The sequence below is a fragment of the Wyeomyia smithii genome, chromosome 2, assembly GCF_029784165.1.
Source record: "Wyeomyia smithii strain HCP4-BCI-WySm-NY-G18 chromosome 2, ASM2978416v1, whole genome shotgun sequence".
NCBI lineage: Eukaryota > Metazoa > Arthropoda > Insecta > Diptera > Culicidae > Wyeomyia > Wyeomyia smithii.
In genome coordinates, this window is record NC_073695.1 from 9,545,049 (window position 1) to 9,565,764 (window position 20,716).

A 20,716-nucleotide genomic window follows, 5' to 3' on the forward strand; every position below is an offset into this window, starting at 1 on the left:
CAGCAGGGTTCGTTTTGGTAAACGATTCACTGATTTCGAGTGTCGGGTTCTTTAGACTAAATGTCGCGCCTACAAATTCATTACATCCGCCACGAAATTCATAATATGTTCCGAACTTGAAAATTTTTAAGACTGTTTTTGTATGAAAACTTGAATAGAAAATAAAAAACATTCATATGTAGAATTTCTCATGTAGAAAAGACTATTACTTTTGACGTAGGACTACGTCTTTGTTTTCTATACTTGTTAACATTTTGTGAAATTGAAAATGAAACTGGCAATTGTTGCGTCAGATTTCGAACAACTATAGCAAGCAAACGACTTGATGCATCTTAATCATTTATGTGCGTGGATAGATAAAATGTGTGACAATTGTTTGATATAATGTTTATAACATTGTTGCTCACCCACACATTTCTCTCGCTATTGCCTTGCTTCCCGAGCAAGGTTGTTAATACGATAAATTATCGTCGATAATCGTCATCGCCGTTACCGATAACGTATGGTATCGTTATTGGTGATGACGATAGCGTCTTCAAACATTAACGATATCGGCGATGACGATAGACACTAAACGTTATTAGCTCACTAACGTCTTATGTTAGTTTTGTCTGCTGTGGTAGCGAATGGTGTAACGATATTTTACTTCGGAGGGTTGGAGACAACTCATCACTAGGCAACAGGAAAAAACTTTTCCTTATTTGTTTATGTTTCGCTTCTCATCAGGAAAATAAATGTGTCAGTTTTGATTGTTTTAACTTATGAGGCGCTTTTGGAAGCACAAATTCGAATAGTAAGGTATGTGGCATTGTCATATTTGCATTTAAAATGCATCTAATTGAAACATCTAATGAAGCAAAAATTGGTATTGCCGTTACTGGTAATAAACAAACGTTATTGATGAGACCGTCCATTAGCTATCGTCTTTGACAATGACGATAATGTCTGAAGACGTAAGCGTCATCGTCGATAACGATAACAGACGGTATCGTTATCGGCGTTTATGATAAATTATCGATTAACAACCTTGTTTCTGCACGGATAACAATAACATGGATGGAATGAATTCCACTGCCTACATATTATGACTCAACGTTTCTCTTTCTCGAGACTGCGTGGCCACGCCTTCGAAGCAATCTACGCTCAACTCGATACAAAAGGCTGGGTGTAGAAAATTCAGTTTCATTCTTGTTCGTCACACGGTAGCGAGTGGATTATGACTGTTAGAGGTACGCGGCATTAGGAAACGAAAGCTGCGTGCGAGCCATTTATGGATAACTGAATAATTGTTTTTAACATGGCAATTTTTTTATTTAGTTCTGAATGATTTGCAGCGATAATTAAATTCTACATGAGGTGATTTGTTTGCAAACATATATGAAAATTATAATCGCTATGCTACTAGCCACACACACTGAATGGCAAGCCACGCACGCTATAAACATGCACAGACACGCTATAGACACGCTATAGATATGCGCAGGCTATATAGCTAGCCACGCACGCTATATAGTAAGCAACGCACACGCTATACAGCAAGCAACGCACGCTATAAAGCAAGCCACACACGCTATATAGCAAGCCACGCACGCTGGCCACACACCTTATATAGCTAACGACACACGCTATAGATGTTCACACACGTTATGTGCATACAGCCTAAAAATATTATACGCTGGATAATGCTGGCTTCTCAAACCACCTCACAGTGGTCCAATAGCATAGCATAGCATAGCATAGCATAGCATATTTGATCGCCCGTGTGTTGCCCGCGATTGACCAGAATCAGCTGAAATTGCACAAAGAACCGTCAAAATGGTGCCTAGGAGTAGCAAGCCATTTTCAGTGTACAATTCCTGGTAATTTTTCTTTTCACTGGTCAATAACGTAGCTGGCCACGCCCAATGCAGATCAATAGAGGAAGGGATATCGGGAGTGTTAGTTTAATACTTGTTGCTACTAGAGACCGAGGAATCCTCTGCATCATCCACAAGTATCAAAGGAAGGAATCAGTGTTAGTGGAAAGGAATTGATCTGGATCCATCGAGGTCGATGGTGCGATCTTTTCTACACAAATTCGCGCCCGATATGGATATTTCTCGGTCTCTGCGCAACCGGCCATCAGAAGACGATATGAATAGAACCGCATCACGATCGCTGTATTGGCATATAGGAGAATCGAAGTTTCTACCAATCGTTATTATCAGCAACCAATCGTTAACAGTCTGTATCACACCAAACTTCGCGTTTCATCCTGTGAACTATTAAAATTTACCTCGAAACGAATGAATTTCGTAAAACGCACCGCACGCCGAATGCAAACTACTGGTACCAGCTCAAAGAACCGATAGAGCGAGTAAAAAAACCCACAAGGCACACCCGAGCATTATACGATGTAATGGTCATTGAATTCCGAAACCGCTGTATTAAGATAGTTACACTGAGCGCTGTCAAAATAACGTGCGCGAAACTGAGCTGACCTCCCCGAAGCAAACTATAGCGTGCCCACTACACTCCGGAAACCCTTAGATAAACAAAACTCACCCGGGCCGATGATGCGTTTCACCGGGGCATTATGCACGACCGCTCCATTTTCTCCTACCGACGCATACGCGACACGACCTTTCGCACCAAAGACACCTGCTGAGTATAAAAACTGACAAAGTTCCATGCATTCATAGCCCAAAAACTAAAAAAAATGCAAAAAAGCATATTAAACAAAACAGAGTTCCAAATTTATTATTAAAATGCAAAAATAATTGCAATCAAAGTTCAGTTGTCGTGAACTAATTTCACGCCCAAAACGATTTCAACATATTTAAATAAAAGTTACTTATGTATATCAACATTTGTCCAAAAGCTAGGAAAATCATAAAACAAGAACATAGACCTGAATAAAATGTCACCGCCCTGCCAGGACTCACAATTGTAGACGATGCATCAATCGCATGCCGCATTGTCATGCTCGAATGATAAATTTTGAAACTATATTGTAAAACTGCCAATTTTGACCTGTGAGAGTGCATCGCACAATCTGGTTCGTAAATATAAAAAAAACTCTACCCGCAACCGACAAGCTACCACACTTTGTGCACCCAACAGATGACACATTTACACTTCTGACAAAGTCCAAAACCCGCTGAAAACCACTACACACAGAGCCTATGCATTTTTAAAATGTTTGATACTAAAACTTATACTCATCTGTTTTATTTTGGTTATGCCTATGCCAGCGAAACAAACGCCGACAAGCACAGCGCAACACTACTCTCTTCGCTCTAACAATTCCTCCGAACAATACTTTCGTGTAAAAAGCAACTAACAAAAGTTAAGTACAAAAAACTAACTTTTAAGTAAGTTCCAGGTAATAACTTTGTACCAAAAGAAAATAGGATTTTCATTTATTCAACAAAGTTTCATATTTTTGAATCTGCTACAACTTTGCTGAACAAACTATTCTTCTATCTCTTAACACAAGAAAAATATTTTTTTTAATTTTTAGTATAGTAAACTTTTCATACTTTTTGGCAATTTGCGATTATGCGGGTCATTCATACAAACAATTATTCCGAAGAAACTTTTAAGCTAGGATGAAGGTAAAAGGCGCTATGGAATTAAGTTCCACTTTTTGCCTTATTGGATCACTGTGCACCTGGCGGTGCGAGTCTCTTTCAGTTTTGGGTTGTGTTCACCCAACGATATCTGAATTGGATTACCGCTGATGCGGTCCAACTCGGATCGAAGGATAGCCGAACTGAAGGAGGTAGGAACTGCAGCTAACCACTACCACCGCCTTTGTTGCCCGCTGCTGATCCACGCTTTCTTCGCCTACTGCCATCGGTGTTGATGTCCGCTGCTGCTGCCTGCTGCTAGTAAACTGCTTTGCTTGAGGAGAAGCGGTCTCTTATATAACCCAAAGAGTGCATTCCCGGCTAACTAGGTACTCTATTCTGTCGTCCTTTTAAGGGAAAGGCAGCAAGCGACCAATTAAATATCGATATTTGCGTTTCGACAATGTTCAATAATTTTCAATAGTACAATAGTTCGAACAATCAAATTACAATTTTCTGCATTTGGACGGGTGCTTGAATGATTTTCCAATCGATTGCTGCAAAAATGACAGAAATCGGTTCGAAACTGACTGAGTATAAAATGTTTGAAATTGGACAATTTTCGTGACGCTCTCGATGTTTTCGGTTTTAAAATTGGATCCCTGTATTGAAATTGGGTCCCTGTATATGTTGTCGTAAGACGTATTCTACGTCAAATAGTTATGATTTAAAAAAAAATATTTTTGTCAATTTTTTTTTCGAAGGGCATTTTTTTCTGGAAGGCCAAAATTGTTATCTACAATTTTGCCTAAGACACTATGTCAATCAAACAAACCGTTTTGGCTGTAGAAATATTTTGAATTACCTATAGAGTACTCCATGGGGAATTGAAAATATTTTTACAGTCAAAACGGTTCGTTTGATTGGCATTATGTCTTTGACAAAGATGCCAACTTAAAATAACCCCACTCATCTTGACAACGTAAGTATTGTTTGGCTTGAGGAAAGAAGCCCTAGGCTTATGCGGAAAAATTATCATTTGAGTTGTAGAAGCATTGGGAGAGTTTTCCACTTTTGCAAGTAGGAAGAAAAAATATCTAAACTTTTCTGCAATCGACTGCATATGACACGAAGACTTTTTCCTTTTACGGAAATGCTTATGTCATCGCAGAACAATGACTTTGTGCATCCTGGAGGCAAATCAGGAAGATCTGAAGTGAATATGCACACCCGCTCTGACAGGAAATCTATCAGATTTTGAATTCTGATGGACAACCTGCAGAGTTCGATCAGTGAGATAATTTTTTAAAATTTTGATTAAGAAAATTGAAAAATTAAAAGTTTGAAATTTCGCAACCAACCCCTTATGCAAAACACTCCTTTTTTATGTCTAAAAGAGCAGCCCTAGTGGAATAACCTTCAGATTTGTTAGCTCGTATCATATTAGTAACTTTGAGCAATTGATGAGTAGTGGAATGCCCATGGCGATACAAAATGGCATCTTTTGTCTAAGGAAACGTTTATGCAAAATTTCAGTCAAATCAAAAATTAAAATTTAAAAAAAATATTGAAACTCGTACATGTTTTGTGGAATTGCTCAGAAGTAAACTGTAAAGCCGTGAAGAGGCCTTTAGGCTTTTTAGGATAGAAGCCGTGTACGATAGCACGGTTGGTAGCGGGTGAACTGTATAATAATTTCTTCCAATTTTTGCGTCTTGGATTGAGGGTTGCTCACCCTTTTTTGGGCAATTAAAGCCCATCAGTTTGGACCTTCAAAGGACGTACTCGCGCGAATCATTGACAGATAAATCGTTCGGATTTCCAGAGTACACTAAAACACAGCTGTTCTCATCACTAACTATATTTACAATTTTTTTCTGTTTTTTTTATTTAAGCTAAGTCACGCTATTCAATTTTTGGTTTGAAGGAGTAAATGTAGCGATGATGATAGAAAATTGAATGAAACGCGTCAGGTTGCAGTCAGAATTCGTCATAAAGGAGTGAGAATTGATTCACAAAATGTTGATAATTCATTGGTCCTTTCAGAAAAATGATAATAATAATAACGAACTTTATTCTAAAACCCTTCAGCAAAGTTTGTACTTTCTGTTGGTTCTGTTGGCTATATTATTCTACCATTTCTTCATGTTTGCAACATGCCGAGTTCACTGTTCTGCAATTTCCGCTTGAACGTTTTTGAATAAGGTGGAAATGAGGGCAATTGGTAAGGCTGTGGTCTTTTTCAATTAAATCGACCCGATTGTCTCGGTACTACTAAGGCACCTCTCGAATGTAATTACAGCTGCCAAATCCAGCCTAAACTTCACCGAACCGTTGTGAGCCTTAATAAAAAAGGAGACGTTCTTGGAGCCACTCTTCTGTATACATTTTTTATTGTCTTTTTTCAGTGTCTTCTTTATTACGAGAAGCTTGATTTTCTGTCCACAGCTACAAATCCTTACCCAAATCGAAGACTCCCTGGCAAATTTATCATCGAAAATGAGCTTTCATTTGTTAAGGACTCCTTTTCTGGCAGTGGTCTAGTATAACTTCAGGTCTGGGTGCTGTTCAAAATTCTTCTTCACATACGCTTCGTCATCCATTAACATGCATCCTTCATATTTCATCAATACCTTGTTGTACAACTTTCAAACACGTCTTTGGGCCACCAAATTTGGACACCAGAGGCATGGTAAATCTTTTCGCTTACGAGTTCGTCGGGTGGTACTTTTTTGCTTCCAGCCTTTACATTAAAACGCAAGTTCAACTACGATGCGTCCTTTGATCTATTCGAACAAAAGGCTTACATTTCTGTAAACGTTTCAGCACAACACATACGATCAATTTAGCCTTCTCCAGCGAATATGATATTTTTGTACCTAATCACGCCGGATTACATTCATTGTGGGTGTCTAAGATCAAATCCCATTTCACGGCTTCCATTTTGCACAACTTTTTCAAAACAAAATTTATCCACGTTATTTTTCTTCATTTTAGGTTTTCCAAATAATTTGCTGTAAAACAGACGGTGCTACAGCAGTGTTTGAACAGTACTTTATTATTTTGAATGAATCAAATTATGTCAGATATTGAACAATCATTAGCTCAACAGTGCCGCAGCTATTGCCACAAATACAGAAAACAATAAGAATTACTTTTGATTGGTGATTTTCTCCTTCTGGTACATAAGTGTTTTACTAAACTGAAGTTGATTTGAATTGCTCATCCAAGCGGTTCTTTTTCATGCCAATAATGGTATACTTTTTCGATTTTTAGGACAGATGATAACTTTTTCCCATCAATTGTGTCGTGGAGACTCTATTACTTCATTTTATGGAACATTTCCCCCTCCAGGGTGATTACTGAATGAAATATAAAATGTTAGAATAAAAAGAACCGTTTACTGCTTCATGACATCATTTCGTGCTACGGTTAGGCGTCTTTTCTCTCTGTTTTGAATTTAGAATCAAGCCAAGGCAAATTAGTTGGAAAAAATTTTTCATTTTCAAAACTGGTTTTACTTTACTTTTATTATCATAAGATACATTCGATACACATTGGTGAGATGTTTTACATCTCAATCAACTTCCATTATTCTGACGTTGAATGGTTTACGATATACATGATGGGTTATATTCCAATTTAGCCGTTGCATAGATAATTGTGTCAGTATTCTTTCACATTTCTTCTATTTTTTTATGAGTTGTCGACAAATAACTAATTGTTTTAATTTTCCTTCTTTATTTCAGGTTTGTACAGTTCAGACCACTATGAACAGCAACTCTTCAATACTGTGAGCACATCTATAAGCGTCGTACTAGTTCTGATATGCATAAATATTCGATGAGAGTTTTTTACTCCATAATATATGGACCATTCAAAGAAAAAATAATAGACAAAAACACTGCTGCAGTTGAGTGCCATAACTCAATTCAAAAACGCCCCAACATCAGCACAGCTTAAATCGAGCGTTATGTATTACACTAGCAGATACATGTTCTCGCCTATTGTGACACGGATGTTGCTGGACCGGGTACAAATTTATCGACAATTTACACCACCATCAAAAAGCGTTTTTTTTTGCCACACTTTACCCATCCACGGTTAGGGTCCTGTTACATGCACCGCAATCGATCGGTGGATCAAACAGAAAACACGAGAAAAAAAGCATAACCGTAGGCATGTCGTAAAGAAAGCCAGCCTCGAGGCACTCACGAACGACTGGCGCGAAACTGGTTATGAAACTCATGCATAAAAACATAATCCTATTGGCCCGAAAGTCGACAACTGCTTCCACAGTGTTGTTTGTTCGGTATTCGAACACGGGAGGTTCAAGAAGGTGGTCGCAGAATTGTAAGAAAATCGCTTTTGGAGCAAGCCAGAATGGCAAAATTATGGATATCAGCAGCAGCGGCTACGACGACGACGGGGGCGAAGTACGAAGCGCCTTGGGTACGCTCCGAGTCGGCTATTGCAGTTGCTTACTTCTTTCTGGCCGGAGTGCATGCGATAATAACGACCAAAAAATTCAAAACAACAGCAAAATCTGTCCCCGGCCACCAACGCAGACGGGTCTCGGTGTGTATGGCATGTGTATGCGAGCGCGCCTGGGAGGGGGAAGGTGTATACAACATTTTATTACTTCTTGACTGGCTACGGCGCTGTCGCCAGAATTCTTTCGCACCTGCCATAAATTTCGTTCCCGGCAAAATAACTTTCTTGAACCCAGCCGATTTGACCTGATCTGGGATTGGACAGTATTGCAAACAGTGCATGACAGCGTGTGGGGTTCGCGGGAAGGGGAAAAATAAGATATCTGTTAGCCGAAAATCCATTTTTCCGGCGCTGCGAGGCAGTTGGTGGGTGGTAAGCAACTTGAACTTACTCTTTTCCGATTCTGCATTGTTTGCGCACTCATCGTTTGCTGGGTAACGATGCAGCAGCGAATAATGTTGCATAATTTTATTGCGGTGTTTTTCTGTCGGTGGTCGACGAATCCGTTTCGAAAACGATTAATTTTCTTTCATGCTAGTTTTCCCAGTAAGCTACGGGCTGCTGCTGTTGGTGCGTTTGTTAAAACAAAATTTGCCCATCGCTTCCAGCGATGCGCACTCCAAGCGCTCATAAATTTAATTTGATTTTATTTGTGCATCGATTTTGCCTCTCCGGCGTAATATTATCGCACATTTCTGTTGGAGATTACATTGCACAGTGGGCAAAACTCGGAGGATTTCCGACTAAAACTTTTAATCCCCTTTATGGGTGTCCAGCTTTAACCAAATTTTAGGACCATCGTGAAGGTCCCAGTCCGCAAATGAGCGTTGTAAGAGAAACCCATCAAAGCAGAACGGTAGGAGAGGCCCCAGATTAACATGACAACGATTAGGACAAGTGGATGTCATCTTCAGGAAGCAATTTATGTACGTTTTCGTCTTGCTTCGCCTCAGAGCTCTCTTGTGAATCGACTAACATTGGGACTTTCTCTCTAGTCTGCAGACGCATTTTAAACGAAATGGAAACCCCACAGTCAGTCCCGTACAGATGGTTTGCGTTTTCTGATGAGGACCTCCAGCATCCTGCTTCGCCTTCCAACCCCCTCCGAAGTAGTGAGACCGGTTGAGCTCTCCAGTCGGTTGGGATCAAACGGTGTGCCACGGACAAATCCTTGTCGAGACCAAACACAACGAGAGAAGGTTTGCACCGCGACGCTTCGACAAATCTCAAGGAAAATTATGATGATGACTCTTGTCCTGGTATTGCCGGTGGTAGTTCCTGTCTCCGACGACAACACCGAGTTACACTGTACTTCTTCTGGACCGAACGACGGTTAAGCACAGTGTGGGTTTTTATCTGCCAGGCTCGAATTTTCCCGGGGCCAGGAAAACACACCCCAACTCTGAGTGGCAATTAGATTACGGTCTAACCACCAACACGACGACGACGACGGTGATGACGCCGGCAGGAATAAAGTAATAAAATGCAGAGCTCGATGGCACACAGTCTGCGCGACACGAGCGCCCGGGTCCCGGGCTGGAATTGGCAAAAGTAGCCTTGCTCAAGGATGCAAAAAATCGGAACATGGCTGAACTATAACCAACAACAGCGGGGACCGACGACGCGTCAGTCGCCGGCGAGAGCGTAAGGAGCCGTGCGTGTGTAATTGGATAGCTGTCGGATACGGATGAGAATGATGCTCTTACACAACCCGCTAGGATCCGGGCTTGAGCCGAACGAGCGCGCCCGTAATGAAATATTTTAAAGGACGTTTGTTCTAAATTAAAACCATCATCTTTAGGACGAGGGATACATTGTAATAGGATTATGGTTATCGACCGGGGATCGTTTAGGGGTACTTTTAATGGAAGTCTTTTTTTCTAAGATCTTCTATCTATTACTTAATTAATCGCTGAAGTGAGTTATAATACGTATAGTTTAATTTAATGACAGTTTGTGATGTATTGTATTAATACTCAAACTTAGTTTTGGAAAGGTATACTAAATGACAAGATGACTGGTTTTTCTCACAATAACAGCTCTGTCTTATTATGAACTTATGAAGCGTCGCTAGGGATAAAATGTGGCATAAATCAAATTATTTGTTATATTTCTTAACTCATTTAGCTATCTTGGACATAATTGTCGCCTGGTTCCGATTTTCGGCCACTAGATGTCATCTTGCTCTTGGAATTGCCATGTTTGGTGGTATTCAGTCATCTTGAGCTGTTTTCCAGTAACCAGAAGCCGCCATCTTGAATTTAAAAATGGTATCTGAATTTGATTTTCGGCTTGACTTAGGATCATCATTCTGAAATGTTTATATTACCATTTCAGGTCGCTTTTTAGAGATCAGTAGTTGCCATCTTGAGTTTCAAAATAGCGTCTCGGGTCATTTTGTGGCTCGTGGGTATTGGAAATGCCAGTATTGGGTGGTGTTTAAAAGTTTGAGGTTGTTTTGATGAAATCGAAAGACGTCAACGTGGATTTTGAAATGACTTTGAGGTAGATTCTGGCTGCTGGACATTATCGCGATTTAGAAAACATCCATAATAATCCATATTGGATGGCATTTGCCCATTTAAGGCTATTACCAGAAACCAGAAGTCATCATCTTGGTTTGCAAAAAAGTGTTTTGTGTCAATTTCCGGTCTTTGGGTATTCTCCTGGTCCTGGTTCTACAGTTGTATACAGCTCAGAAACGAAGAGAACACTTTCAATAAGATCAACTGCGTTTCGGGATGTTGCATGCAAATCTATAAATGACTAGTATGTACTAAGCATGCGTTTCTATACTTTTTAGCTTTCGACGACAACCGCGTATTACGTATCGTATCAGAAAAATATAAAAAGGCAAAAAATGTTAGAAACTTGACAAAACGTTCGGTTACTGAGTTTATTTGTTTTGCCCAGGAATAGCTAAAGCATTGCACACTGGGAAAAAAAGAACCAAAATTCTCATTAACCTTCAATTGTTCAAACGACCCAGGTGCCAGATGTAAACAAATTTAAGTAATGGATGATTCTGTAACAATTTAAAAAAAAATCTGTTTCAAAAATAAAAAAGCGTTTGCATCCATTTTGATGAATAAAATGCGTCCTATATTTAAGAACTTTTTGATTATAGAGATCTAATTAACCTTTTCTTTACGCGCGCTAATAGTTTGTGAGAAAAAGGATAAAGGGTCACGATTTTTCTCCATTCTAAACTTGACGCTGAGGCAAGCCAAAAACTAATATAATATAATTTCGCAATGTACCAGTCATAACTAATCATAAATTCCCATGATAATAGTATTTGAAGGTTTGAAGTTCATAATGCAAAAAAATCTACAAAGTGCCTACTCTACTGTGAACACTTTGTACTTGAAATCCCAGCACACAAGGTACATATTCACAAAACCTTTTTAGCTCTCGTTCATCAGCAAAAAAATAGAAAGCTATTTAAAAATTATTTCTCTTCTATAGAGCCTCTTAATTCTCCCTTTTCTAACAAAATTGTTACTGTAAAAGCAACAATATTTATCTTTGTTTTTAACAATATTTTTATTTTCAATATTTATCTGTGTTCAGTAACTTATACAATTATATATTTTGCACATGCTACGAGATCTTGACCATCTAATAATGACTGTTACAACTACTTGCCAAATTTTTACTGGTTACTTGATGACCAACAACGAAAAATACTCCTTTTAGTAACAGATTTGTTACTAAACTGTTTTTTTTTCTTCATCTATAGTTTATTTGACACGGCACAAATACAATTCAATGTATTTTATTTACGGCGCCAATTATATCTGGTAGCTTACTTTCTAAAGTATCTTAATAACTAAAAGCAAATTTTTTATCCTCGCTGCCGACTACGAGCTGAAACTAAATCTAACTTAAAGCTAGAATATGTTGCATTGAAAGCACAGGTTTGCTGTTTGATGGTTTTCATTGCCATAGGTAAGCAGCATATTAAATTTGTTCCGCTGCTGGGCCAAGATATTACGGACTGGCATATTGGGTTGTTTCCATCGGGCCTTGAGAGTATCGTGCGGGTCTGATTGCTGTTTCCGGATCCGGGGTCTTAACGTGTTCTTGTCGTTTGGTTGGATGTAGGCGGAAGGGGATAGGACTAAACTGGGGCGTGGATGGATTTCAGGAAAACGTATATAAGGGACATGTAGGATAGGTCACGGCTCGCCAAGACATCACGAACAGGAACAGCCGGCTGCCTACCTTCGGCCTGCAGGGAAGCTATTAATTTAGACCTGGCGTCACGGTGTACAGGGCATGACCAAACAACGTGCTCTATGTCGTGATAACCTTCACCACAGGCACAGATACCACTTTCCCCGAGCCCAACACGACGGAGATGCGCGTCAAATCTATAGTGATTGGACATAAGCCGGGACATCACGCAAATGAAATCCCGACCTACATCCAACCCCTTGAACCACGGGTTCGTCGATACCTTGGGGATTATGGAATGTAACCACCTTCCCAGTTCCCCCTTGGTCCAAGAGTTTGCCAACTGATGATCGTACTCTGACGTACAAATGCGAAAAATTCATTAAAGGCAATTGGTCTTACATGAATATCACCGTTTGTTGCGCCCACCTTAGCCAAAGAGTCCGCTTTCTCATTACCCGGTATCGAACAGTGAGAAGGGACCCACGCTAAGGTAATCTGAGTAGATTTTTCGGATAAAGCACTCAGATGTTCTCGTATTTTCCCCAGGAAACACGGAGAGTGCTTAACATCTTTCATCGATCGGAGAGCCTCAATGGAACTGAGACTGTCCGTAAAGATGAAATAATGGTCCGTGGACATTTTTTCGATAATCCCTAGGGTGTACTGAATTGCAGCTAATTCTGCGACGTAAACAGAAGCAGGATTATCGAGCTTATGGGAGACGGTTAAATTGTTATTGAAGATACCGAAGCCAGTGGACCTATCAAGAAGTGATCCGTCAGTGTAGTACATATTGTCGCAGTTGATGTTTCGATATTTATTGGAAAAAATTTTAGGGATCTGCTGCACGCGTAAATGATCCGGGATTCCACGAGTTTCTTCTATCATGGATGTATCGAAAAACACAGTAGAATCAGAAGTATTTGATAAGTCGACACGATTTGGAATATTCGAAGAAGGGTTAATATTTTGGGACATGTGATGGAAATACAATGTCATAAAACAGGTTTGAGAATTAAGTTCGATTAACCTTTCAAAATTTTCAATCACGGGACGGTTCAAGACCTCACATTTTATTAGAATACGAGAAGACAGGCTCCAGAAGCGGGTTTTCAATGGTAGTACTCCAGCTAAGATCTCCAAACTCATCGTATGGGTCGACTGCATGCAACCCAAGGCGATACGCAAACAACGCTATTGTATTCGCTCCAGTTTGATCAAATGTGTGTTTGCTGCGGAGCGGAAGCAGAAACACCCATATTAAATAACAGACAATATCGTTGTTTGGTAAAGCCTTATAAGGTCTCCTGGGTGGGCTCCCCACCATTGTCCGGTTATTGTACGAAGAAAATTCACTCTTTGTTGACATTTTTTCATCAGATACCTCACGTGACAACCCCAGGTGCGTTTAGAGTCGAACCAGACACCAAGATATTTGTGTACCAAAACCTGAGAAATCGTTTTACCCATTAATTGTGTTTGAAGCTGAGCAGGTTCATGCTTCCTAGAAAAAACTACTATCTCAGTCTTCTCCGGAGAGAATTCGATACCTAGCTGTAAAGCCCAAGCAGACAAATTGTCCAAGGTATCTTGCAATGGTCCTTGCAAATCGGCAGCTTTGGCTCCTGTAACAGAGATTACACTGTGGTCTGCAAGTTGTCTTATCGTGCATGAATTTGCCAGACATTCGTCGATGTCATTTACATAAAAGTTGTAAAGAAGGGGGCTTAAACATGAGCCCTGGGGAAGACCCATGTAGCTAATGCGAAAAGTTGCCGAATCGCCGTGCGTAAAATGCATGTGCTTTTCGGACAACAAATTGTGCAAAAAATTGTTCAAAATTGGAGAAAATCCTTGTCGGTGAAGTTTACCCGAAAGAATGTCAATAGAAACGGAATCAAAAGCCCCCTCAATGTCCAAGAACGCAGACGCCATTTGTTCTTTGCGAGCATACGCCAGCTGAATATCTGTTGAAAGCAACGCAAGACAATCATTCGTCCCTTTGGCACGGCGGAGGCCAAATTGAGTATCCGATAGTAGGCCATTTGATTCGACCCAATGGTCTAAACGACGGAGTATTATTTTTTCCATCAATTTCCGGATACAGGAAAGCATTGCAATCGGCCTATAAGAATTGTGATCAGAAGCTGGTTTCCGTGGTTTTTGGATGGCGATCACCTTCACTTGCCTCCAATCCTGCGGTACAATGTTTTGCTCCAGGAACTTATTGAACAAGTTCAACAAGCGCCTCTTGGCATTGCCGGGTAGATTCTTCAACAAGTTGAATTTGATTCTATCTAACCCAGGCGCGTTATTGTTACAGGACAGGAGGGCAACTGAAAATTCTGCCATCGTAAAAGGTGATTCTATCGCGTCGTGGCCCGGAGACGCATCGCGAACAATGTTTTGCTCAGGAACAGAGTCCGGACATACTTTCCTGGCAAAATCAAATATCCACCGACTTGAAGACTCCTCGCTTTCGTTGACCGTTACGCGATTCCGCATTCTTCGGGCTGTGTTCCAAAGAGTGCTCATCGATGTCTCCCTCGACGTCTCGTTCACGAACCGACGCCAATATCCGCGTTTCTTTGCTTTAGCCAAACTTTTAAGCTTGGTATCAAGCTCCGAATACCGTAAATACTCGCCAGGTATACCTCCCTTCTGGTAGGCCTTAAACGCGTCGGATCTTTGCGTGTAGACATCGGAGCACTCTTGGTCCCACCACGGAGTGGGAGGCCGTTCTTTGATCGTTACGCCGGGATATTTCTTCGTTTGGGCTTGCAACGCGGCGTCGAGAATCAAGCCCGCGAGGAGGTTGTATTCTTCAAGTGGTGGATGATGTTGAATCGACTCGACCGCTTTTGAAATCATTTCCTCGTATAACTTCCAATCGACATTCCGTGTGAGGTCATACGGAATGTCAATTGGTCGCATGCGAGTCGACCCGTTATTAATTGAAATAAGAATAGGCAAATGGTCGCTACCGTGAGGATCAAGGATTACCTTCCATGTGCAATCCAACCGTAGCGACGTCGAACATAAGGATAGATCCAAAGCGCTTGGGCGCGCTGGAGGTTTCGGGATACGTGTCATTTCACCGTTGTTTAAAATAGTTATGTCGAAGTCATCGCAAAGGTTATAGATTAAAGAGGAGCGGTTATCATTGTATGGGGAACCCCAAGCCACGCCATGAGAGTTGAAGTCTCCCAAAATCAAACGTGGCGAGGGAAGAAGTTCTATTAAATCAAAGAGCAGCCGTTGCCCAACCTGTGCTCTGGGAGGAATATATATTGAGGCAATACAAAGCTCTTTACCTTGTATTGTCATTTGACATGCGACAACTTCGATGCCTGGAATCGAGGGGAGGTTAATACGATAGAAAGAATAGCACTTTTTAATCCCTAAAAGTACTCCTCCATATGAGGTGTCTCGATCAAGGCGAATAATATTAAAATCATGGAAGTTGAGATAAATATTTGAAGTAAGCCAAGTTTCACAAAGGGAAAACGCATCGCATTTGTTTTTATTTATCAAAACTTTAAACGAATCAATTTTTGGTAAAATACTTCTACAATTCCACTGTAAGACAGAGATAGAATCCTTCATATACGCAGTTGAATTAGGCATCGAAGGATACAATCGCTGCAAGGAGGGGCCATTGGGCAGTCAACTGCTTCAAAAATTATCTAACTGTTGGGAGGAATGCTGTAAGAGAAATTTTAATTGGATCGGGTATATTGAAATTTTCAAAAATCCAGTCCACAATGTCAGAAAATTTCACTAATCCAGAGTTTGTTTCATCAACTGGATGTGCAAAAGGAACAACTGGGGTTTTAGATGTTCCTGGCAGTGCTGGGAACTCCTTCTGGGACTTTAAATTTGCAAGCCCAGGAGGAGTTTGCTTCGGTTTTTCCGCAGCGCTGTTTGGTTTGTTCGTACTTTTCATTACACTTTGGGAAATCTTACGACCTTTACGGGGAAGTTTAGGAGAGGAAACATTTTTCCTCTTCCTAGACTCCCCAGGATTGGCATAAGATGTTCCCGCTGATGAATCGTCAGAATCGGTTTCATCGGAGGGCAACAGATCAAAGGGGTTCGATGTTATGGTAGAAGTGGTCACGGTCTTCTTCAGCATCTCAGCGTAAGAACGTAGCAGTCGTAGCAGTCGCGAGTCTACATGAAGAACTGATATCATAAAAAGACCTCTTTATCAAAAACGAACAACTGTGAAAAGTATCAGCAAGATCAGAAAGGATCGATGTTCGAAGTAACATGGAGTGACTCAGCCAGATAAAGCTGGATTTTGTAAATTTCTGATTGCAAAACAGACAAACCACAAAATCTTCCAGATTACTGACAATGAACCGTTTCGCTTCGAAAAGATTGATCGTAAGCGGCTTCAACTTACCTGCTGGATCAGAACAAAAATAAGGTTGTCACTTCAAGTTTTGTTCGTAATTTTATCCGACAAAATGATACTTGACCATTGAATCATTGGAGGTTGACATCGCTCACCCTCTTTATCCTCACTACGTCAGTGGTATATAGGGAAGTCTCAAATAACCGTGGAAAGCGTTTTGAAATTTATAAAGTACAAATTGTTCCCCTTTCCTTGCCCACGCTTATAAGATAAAGCCAAACTAATATATTTGTGATACTCCCCGTACTCAAAAACTCCTACATACATATTTCTACGGTACATTCGCATATATCAAGATGGCTTGACAAAGTAATTTTTCTTAATTCTTTTATCACCAATATTTAGTGGTTAATTTGTGAGTTCGAAATCCAATTTGTGGTAATTTGTGGTTAAGTGGTTACCGAGAAATTTTCAAAAAACTGAGTCAAGCCATCTTGAAACATGATTTTTCTTAAAATAAATCGGACAACGATGATATATACATCAATCGAAAGCTCTTAATTTGTGGTTCACGAAAATGTAATTTTTAAAGTCATAATTACTAGTGTTTGTACAGAAATTTGTGTTTCATTGACCACGTAGTTCTACGTTTTGTTTATTTGTTGATGACGCTGCTGGCCGCTAGTGGCGTTGGCTGTTAGCGGTGTTTGTCATTGCTATACTGAGCGTGCGTGTGGGGAATACGGTAAATATCGATATTCGGGGAACTTAGCCAACACACTCGCTACTACAGGTAGCCCAATAGGCGCAGAATGGATATGTGTAAATTTGTTGTCAAAAAGGATACCGGTAACGAAAATGTACTTTCAAAGGAAAACAATCCAATTCGTCGGATTATTTTTCAGAACCAGTAGGAATGGCAAACAATAATTATCCCATTTCATCGCCTATATTCTGAAAAATGTTTCGGAAATATTCAAACAAATGTTCAAATAAACTGCCGGGATCCAACTTAATGTTGCTCCTCTGTTATTTTTTTTTTTGACAAATTTTCAAGCATTTTTTGGGAATCGAACCAAGTTGTGCCAGGCGTTAAAAAAAAACAATTAATCTATATTATGCACCAAATGAATTCTTTATGTTCAATGCTAATAAACCGGTTGATAAAAATTTCGATGTTAAAATTTATGGCTACCCTTAAAAAGTTTTCGAAATTGGTGATTTTCACGTATTTTCGAGCGTTTTCAATATTGAAAGAATTATCAAATCTCGCGGGATCCGATCATATAATCATCGGGGGAATGGAAGTTCATAACATCACATCCACGCAAATATCTCATCCGGTAACGTCCAGATTGACATTTGCGACCCGTTTGAAAAATGTTGTTCATGACATATTTTGACAAATACCTGCCTCATGCTTAAAACAGAGTTTCAGTTCAACAAAGATTAAATGAGATTAGTTAAGTGAATGAACTTCAACTAATTTAAGTTAACTTAAAATTAACTTGATGCACAGAATCAATAATCCAGGTAAATAACACTCCGTCCAAAAGCCTTTTTCTAACCTACGTAGGTTCCACGAGGCATCATATAATCTGTGAGCAACAAATTTAAAAATTCAAAATGAAGATGTTTTGCTACATCATTTTTCTTGTAAATTCTTCGATTTGCTTCGCTGCCCGTTTTGCGAACACAAATTATCTTCATCTATTCAATAACATTAATAAAGCCACATAGGCTATGTAAATGTAAACATCAAGTTTTGTGCGTGATATTTAGAGTTACTCTTTGATACAATACTCGAACCAGCCACTTCCACTTCTCACTCAAATATTTTCCAACATATTACTAAACAGTAGCGAAAATAATTTTGGCCAGGTTTCCACTCGATTTACTTCTCTGAGCGCTCGAAAAATAATCCGTCGAATTTGGATTGATTTCCTTCGAAAGTACATTTTCGTTACCGGTATCCTTTTTGACAACAAATTTACACATATCCATTCTGCGCCTGTTGGGCTACCTGTAGTAGCAAGTGTGTTGGCTTAGTTCCCCGAATATCGATATTTACCGTATTCCCCACACGCACGCTCAGTGTAGCAATGACAAACACCGCAAACAGCCAACGCCACTAGCGGCCAGCAGCGTCATCCACAAATAAACAAAACGTAGAACTACGTGAACAATAAAACACAAATTTCTGTACAAACACTAGTAATTATGACCTTAATATCACATTTTCGTGAACCACAAATTAAGAGCTTTCGATTGATGTATATATCATCGTTGCCCGAATCATTTGAAGCAAAATCATGTTTCAAGATGGCTTGACCCAGTTTTTTGAAAATTTCTCGGAAACCACTGTACCACAAATTACCACAAATTGGATTTCGAACTCACAAATTAACCACTAAATATTGGTGATAAAAGAATTAAAAAGAATTATTTTGTCAAGCCATCTTGATATATGCGGTACATTCGCATTAATAAATAATAATGATAAATATAATAATAGATTTGTGTAGCAGCCCCTCCTTCTTCCTTAAAAAGGAGGGAGGGGTCTAAAACCACTACAGTAATCACCCGATTATATCTGTACCCGATTTTATCTGCCCCCGATTTTATCACATTTTTCACCCGATTTTATCATCATAAAACATTTCATTGAAAAAATGTCAGGGTGAACTGATTTTCTATTACGCTTCAATATTTAATATATTTTTCATAATTCTGTGTGTCATTCTGGATGCACATTACATTAAAAACTCGACCGATGCACAATGTTACATTTTGCTGTTATCGTGCGAATAATTGATTAGTGATACAAATGTTTATTTTAACCGTATAATATGTTCGGAGAAGTTTCAAAATATTTGAAAACGCATCTTTTGAATGTCATGTAGAAAGCTGGAAGATCAATTCTCCTGAAAGTGAGATAGAATATTCACTTTTTCATTAGATAAAGATAGACGCTTGGTGTCTTAGGCAAAGTATTAGGTGATCTCAAAACAAGAAACTTTACAGAAGACATCATGTTTCTATCTCTTAGATATTGCAAGCAACATCAAGTTTTCTATGAGAAGGCATTGAAAATCGTTATCTACATTTTAAGATTTTTCTGGTTGCAATATGTGAGAGATATCAGCATGCTGTCTTCGGCAAAGTGGGGGTGAGTGAGGTTAGTGTTGTGAGAACATCTAATATTTTGCCTATGGTACTGCGCTACAAAAAAGCAAGCAGTTCATTTTACCAATTCAAACAAAAAACACGAACAATTAAAAAACTTAATTGTAATTTATTTGCTACTTTACATCGATTTTTTTAGGTTTTTTATTTGTTAAGGTATGTTAAGAAAAGTTTCAGGCAACTGAACTGAATCTATCTAAAAAAATGTTTTAAAAAAATAGTGATGATCGATTTTTTATAGTCACTTTTTGTTTTTAAATTTTTTTTTTCAGTACAGGATCTCAAAATGAATTTTTTAAATATTTTTTTTAAAGCTTAAACAGTTTTCTCAAATTCATCTCTTGACAACTTTTCTCTATCTTTAGTCATTATTCAGATAAATCGATTTGTGAAAAAACAACTGTAGCTTTTTTCATATGTTTGTACAGATAAATTTTCCAAAAAAAAATTAAAATCGCTGATTTCACGTATTTAGTTATTGATTTGACATCTTCAATAAAAAAAATAAAATTTGAAAAATTTCCCGATTTTATCACTTTCCCTATTTTATCACGCCAAAAATCAACAGGGTGAGATATAATCGGGTGATCACTGTATACAAACCTTACTTAACTCAAATTCAAATTTTTGTTCCATTTGTTGATTATTTCTTGAAATCTGCAGAATTTTATGTTTCATTTGTATTATAACCCCCGCTTAGAGAGAAGAAGAAGTATCGAACTTCTATAGAAACATTACTTGTCTCCAGAAATCCTATTGTGTCTAATTTGGGTTGATTTTCTTGATTTGTTCTCGAGTTATGAAAAAAATGTATTACATTTGTATGAGAGCACTTCCTCAAACCACTATACGGTTATTCAAAAAAAAAAAAAAAAAAAAACTGGATCGAGTGAAACTGCGGAAAAAAAGATTTCAAATGTTTTCATCTTTGTTTCCACTGAAT

The 20,716-nt window shown here is 39.0% G+C and overlaps 1 protein-coding gene across 2 annotated transcripts in view; it reads left to right on the top strand.

The window, feature by feature from the left end:
* LOC129726076 (RNA-binding protein Musashi homolog Rbp6) overlaps positions 1-20,716 on the top strand; it is a 1,668,991-nt gene that overhangs the window by 291,549 nt on the left and 1,356,726 nt on the right. The window lies entirely within an intron of this gene.